This window comes from Pinus tabuliformis, chromosome 8, assembly GCF_031772625.1.
Source record: "Pinus tabuliformis cultivar Carrire ecotype Pingquan chromosome 8, CPIR1, whole genome shotgun sequence".
NCBI lineage: Eukaryota > Viridiplantae > Streptophyta > Pinopsida > Pinales > Pinaceae > Pinus > Pinus tabuliformis.
Genome location: NC_142294.1, coordinates 28,513,190 through 28,519,612, shown reverse-complemented (window position 1 = coordinate 28,519,612; position 6,423 = coordinate 28,513,190). Strand labels below are relative to the sequence as shown.

Below are 6,423 nucleotides of genomic sequence, written 5' to 3'. Positions count from 1 at the left end.
CAACCTACACTTACACTAAACAGAGTCAAATACTTAAAAAGCTGTCCCATTTTACAACTGATAAAACACACATTCAGGCCTTCAATCAAGCATATATTTACTTATTTTACACTAAACAAAAGGCGGTGCTCAACAAACTGAAAGGATATTCATAACTCTTAAGAAAATTCTCTTACAAATATCCGGTGGCATCTTTCCAAATCTACAACGTATAATAAAACCCATAAGCTCATGTTGCATAGGTTAGATATACTGAAGATATAGAGCAATAAACTAACAGTTCGGCGTTGCAGCGGTTTTCAAGCAATAATACAATAGATCTGTACAACATAAAACCAACCCATTTCATCTATTGACGATGGTAATGTCAAACGGTCTACTACTAATGCAACATGGAAAATGCTACTTAATACCTTCTGGCTCTTAATCTTGTTTGGCGGAGTCAAGAAACAAACTAGATGGCCACCGAAAAAAAATTAAGTTAGCGAAAACTTAAGTTGAGGTAGCGTAGTCTTCAATTGTCGTTTAAGTTGAGGACAACAAGGTTGTCTTGCTGCAACACCACCTCATGTCTGCATATTGGACACGAATGGTTACGATGAAACCATAACAGAATGCACATTGCATGAAAACCCGTGGTAATTGTTTTGCAGAATCTCCCGTGGAAAACGTATCGTGACAGATAGTGCACATTACCACATCCCCGCAACCCTTGACACTTTCAAAATAATTCAAATTGTAAGAAGTTATAAGGTCCCGAAATTCTAATATATTGACCTTTCGATTGATCGAGACTCTGACCTCCGAAATTTCAAACATCTGAAGCTCAAAACCTCTGAGGTTCTCATGCTCTAGCCTGCTTTCAATATTTGGCCTACTTTGATATTCAGGCCCTCTGAGGTTCTGAAATTCCAGCCCTCCAATATTTCAACCTTTTGATATTTCGGCCTTCTGAGATTCCTCCTTTCAAAATTGGGGCTACTCCTCAGGTTCCTAAATGCATCAGGACTTCAACATGCTTACTTTGACTATAAATAAATTTTGATCCCAATATCCTTTTATGGATTTCCACATACCATTGGAAAGTTATTTCTAAGAACTAGCCAACTTATCTAACTCTAGGAGTATCTAAGATAATATCTTGAGGTAGAATCTTCTCCAAATTCTAGGACTCCCAACCATTAAAACCATCATTTTATGGCTTTTGCAATAAAAATTATACTATGACAACCATAAGGCTCCCCCTAATATTGAAACATCAAGCATATCAATACTAGCATCTGCTGCCATCACAACTAGCCTAGTGAACATCAATGTTGTCTTGCCTAATCATCATGCTAGCACATGCATCCATGCTATTTTGGTTGATATCAATGCCAACTGCCCAACTTGATCTCCTAGCATGACTGTTGAAATCAATTCCAACACTTACGTCCACTAGCCATGGACAATGCCAAGTGTCCAACACTATCTCCTTTCTTAGTTTACCATTTTGTGTGGCTGAGAAGCCATACTCCATGATAGTGTTTAGCATCCATTAGTAGAGCTTGATCACAAAATAATAGATTGAAATATAAGGATTTGATGTAACTATTTATTTGAATTTAGTTTCCCTAAATGTAATGTTTGGAGTAAAGGATGTTTGCACCCATGTTAGTGACCATATGTCACACCACTTTGATTTCAATGTGCCCAACTTTTTGGTAAATTTAAGTGCAATATCAATGAGAGATAAAACCTTTGTGGTTTAACATTGGCACTCAAGTTGGTCAAGTTGGTCAAATTGTTACTCCATATATTATAAGCCCCATGGTGTCAGTTTTATTTTTCCCATAGCATGTACAAAAATTTGACTAATAAATTATGATTTTTGTGACCCCGTGCCTCTTCCATCCCCTAATGGAAATAAGTATGATTACTTTTATTAATTATTACAACTGGGTGTGTTTGGTGTACACTGTGAAAGAAATATTAAGCTTTTGAAACTTTAGAAATTTTCATGTATGGATTCAAAATTAAGAACAATCATATATTGGCTCTCTTTTTATTTATAATGGAAGAGAATACATTTAATTAATTTGGAAACTATCTTCACCAACATGGGATTCAACATCAAATCACCATTCCATAGAATCCTCAATAAGAAATTATTCTTTCTAGAGATGTATTTTTTCTTGAATCTTCCAAGATTGATAAAAATGTTGAGAGATGGATCTACAAACTAATCAATATTTAGGTGGACTAAAGATCATGGCTATAGTTACCTGTGTTGAAATAAGAGGCATAAGAATTTATCTATTACATGCTAAATAGGAATGAGAGAAAGAAATATAATGTCAATTCAAAACCCTAGGGTCCTTAGTAGAGGGGATCCTAAATAAGTGGCTTAATGATTATCATCTCTCATAACACAAGAGAAATTACGATGGCCTTAAAGCAATTATCATTTAAAAAAAAATTCAAACACAAGCCAAATATATTGATGTTGCCATAGACTATGTTATTGGAATTCGAAGTAAAGGTGCATTTTATAGGATGCTTTAATAGCTAGTCATACATGGAAATGAAGTTGGACATTGATGGGTTGTTAAAAATGAGAACTCCTTTTTCCTTTTAAAGAATTTCTAATAAAACAAAAGAAACAAGGAATCTCTCTCACATACACATATATAATTATTAGAAATAGAAACTAGCAATTGCACCACATGTTGCAAAGGAAACATTGTAAGGTGGTAACATAGGAAAGACCAACGTAGAAGAAAGAAGTAAATTTTTTATGCAATTTTGTTTCTTTACTTACGTTGATACAACACGAAAGTTTGAAATTTAAGATTTGCATAAGTGAGATACAACACGAAAGTTTGAAATTTAAGATTTACGTAAATGAGATACAACACTTTGGAAGGACAATTGTAGAATGGCGCAATCATAATCCTTGTGACAAAGATTGTAGTTTATAAACACCTTATCAACAAAGTGAAATGTAAAGATTAATGTTAAAAACATCATCCGAGTATGTAGATTTTCACAGTTTAACATAGTTCAAGTAGTATTTCTTGATTTAAATTGTGGGAAAGTTTATGAATATATTAGACACATGTTAGTTGATGTGTAGTATGAGCCTCCAATCAAATTGTTTTATGTTAAAGAACTCTACATAATAGTTATCCTATCGATAGTACTAATTATTTTGATTATTAGTACACATTATTAATGGCATAGAATCTTATAACAATGATATGTTGTACTTGGTAAGATATTATTAAGAACCTTAATTATGGTATATAATTCTAATATTGTTAAGCATTTCATGGGAAAAAAAAAAGAATAGATTTCAAAGTTTCAATGATTCTTGACAATGGGTTTCATTTTGTGATATGGAAAATTTGTCAATCCTGCTGCTTGGATTTCACAAATACTTTGTGTGCAAAGAAATTGACCTAATCTTGATATTTCTTGTACAAAACCGGAACAATATGTGCCCCAAGAATCACGACACAAAAGATATCTTAATAAAATCAACTTAAGTCAAAAGATTTTTTTTATGTATGTTTGCAAGAATTTAAATAACAAAATTAACATAAAAAGGAGAAAACTCACCAATGTACGCAAGATTCAAGATGATGGTGACGATATTTTGGGGTGAACCAAAATCCCATTTCACCAATAAATTTGTTCTTCAGGCCTGTGGGTTATTGGGCCAAGAAGCCTATAGGAGTCGCCTCTTAATCTCTTCTTCTTATCTTCACTGGCACCACACTCGTCGTCAGTGCAACCAGGGTTTTCTTCCAAAACTGCCACACTTGTTTCCTCAACTTTATGAGCACAAATTTCAGAAGGCACATGCACAAATACCTTCTGGATTTTATGAGTTGCATTCTCTTCAACTTCCTCCACAGCATAGTACACTTTGGTAGGAATGCACGGCTCCTTCAGTCAGACATCAATAATGACAAACACAGGATTGGGAAAAGAGTCATGGAACAAATAATGCACATCCACATCATTTTCCCAAAGTTTTGGACTAGCGCTATAACGTCCTACCACATGCTCCTTTGCATTAATCCACTTGAACATTTCAAACATAGATTCATGATAGTTGTGATCCAAAAACCAAATGCTTGGATCCTTGTCATCTTCTTCAAAAGGCACTGCGTAGTTTTAGTTACATCTACGACCCCACAAAAACTGGTTCTGAGCAACACGCCAATAACTCGTTTCCTTGTGTCTCTCGCTACTCTGTTGTAGTCGTCCATGATTTTGAGCAACACCAAAGGATGCACTATCACTTTCTCTATTACTTTCGCTGAAATTTGTTGCGTCTTTATCACATCCATCTTTCCTCTCCTCTACTGTTTGTTTGAGCCAAGTTGCTGCTTCAGCCTGTGAATAACCTCAATTTCCGTCTTTGTTGAATCTTTTCGCTCACTGAAAAACCTAAAAACTCCAGTCATTAAACTGCTACATTGAATTCATTTCCAGAAGTAGATTTCACAAAATGTACAATTGCAATGGTGAAATCTCACTTGTAAGGCAAACAAAAAGTAATTTCGAGAACAAAAAACTATTGCAGAGCCACAGAAACATGAACTCAATTGAGATCTTTTCCAAACAAACAAAAACACACAAAGATACAAATTCACAAAGAAGAATTTTCTTTATTTACAAACTCATATTATAGCTTTAAGGCATCTCAACCTTAATCAAGATTTCTCCAAGAACTGCATTTTTCCCTCTCTCATATGCACAGGGTTTTCTTTTTCCCATTTTCTTCTTGATTTACTTATGAATCCCTAAGTTCTTTATACATACATTCAGTTTTAACTGATTTTTTTTAACTAAAATTAGTTCATTTACTAAATCTTGTTCAAGGTTGACCTGGTTGTCCATGTGGTTGTCCACGTGTCTTCTTCCTCTAATTTTTTTCATTGAGGTGTCCAGATGCTCCTGAGGTGTCCAGATGCTCCTGCATCAGATTCCTAAGGTACAAAAATTAGACCTCCTGGTCATATGCTCCCGAGGTACAAAAATTATAACCTCCTAGTCATATGTGTTTCCTTAGCAATTCTACCCACTGTTTCACTTCTTCAGCGGAACTTCCTTCATGTGAGTTGCAAACGAACCTCTGCAATAGCAAGTCCTCCTTGTTACTAGATGCCCTACCAGGCTTCTCTCTTGAGCTTAGTCCCCTCGGCATCTCCGTGGTTCTCTCCTCTCGAACCAATTGAGCACTCCTATTCCAGGTTTGCTCCAATCTTCTCACCTTCACAAAAAAAATAAAAAATTACAAGCGTACACTATACCTCTTCTTTCTTCACATGAAAAAACTCCTCTTCGCAGGAAATCTTTTCCCGCTCTAATACCAGTTGAAGGTGATGAGATTTCGGGGTGAACCAAAATACCATTTCACCAATAAACTTGTTCTTCAGGCTTGTGGGTTATGGGCCCAAGAAGCCTATAGGAGTCGCCTCTCAATCTCTTCTTATTATATTCACTAGCACCACTCGCCATCAGCGCAACTATGGTTTCTTCCAAAACTGCCACGCCTATTTCATCAACCTTATAAGCACAAATTTCAGAAGGCACATGCACAAATACCTTCTGGCTTTTCTGAGTTGCATTATCTTTAACTTCCTCCACAGCATAGTACGCTTTGGTAGGAATGCTCGGCTCCTTCAATCAGACATCAATAATGACAAACACAAGATTGGGCAAAGAGTCATGGAACAACTCATGCACATCCACATCATTTTCCTGAAGTTTTGGACCAGTGCTATACCGTCCTACCACGTGCTCCTTTGCATTAATCCGCTTGAACATTTCAAACATAGATTCATGATAGTTGTGATACAAAAACAAGATGTTGGGATCCTTGTCATCTTCTTCAAAAGGCACTGCGTAGCTATTAGTTACATCTACAACCCCACGGAAAATGGTTCCCAGCAACACACCAATAACTGGTTTCCTTGTGTCTCTGGCTACTCTGTTGTAGTCATTCATGATGTTGAGCAACACCAAAGGATGCACTATCACTTTCTCTATTGCCTTCGCTGAAATCTACTGCGTCTTTATCACATCCATCTTTCCTCTCCTCTACCATTTGTTTGAGCAGAGTTGCTGCTTCAGCCTGCGAGTAACCTCAATTTCCAATGTTTGTTGAATATTTTCGCTCACTGAAAAACCTAAAACTCCAGTCATTAAACTGTTAGATTAAATTCATTTCCAGAAGTCGATTTCACAAAACTTAACACTGTAATGGTGAAATCTCACTTGTAAAGCAAACAAAAAGTAATTTTGAGAACAAAACAGAAGCACGAACTCAATTGATATCTTTTCCAAACAAAAAAAAACACACAAAGACACAAATTCACAAAGAAGAATTTTCTTTATTTACAAATTCAGATTACAACTTTAAGGCATCTC

At 35.8% G+C, this 6,423-nt stretch overlaps 2 pseudogenes; both read right to left on the bottom strand.

Annotated features, from left to right (window-relative positions):
* Positions 1-3,660: 3,660 nt before the first annotated feature.
* LOC149233978 (26S proteasome non-ATPase regulatory subunit 7 homolog A pseudogene) lies at positions 3,661-4,337 on the bottom strand (annotated as a pseudogene).
* Positions 4,338-4,349: 12 nt separating this feature from the next.
* On the bottom strand, positions 4,350-6,081 carry LOC149233977 (26S proteasome non-ATPase regulatory subunit 7 homolog A pseudogene; annotated as a pseudogene).
* Between the last annotated feature and the right edge of the window lie 342 nt (positions 6,082-6,423).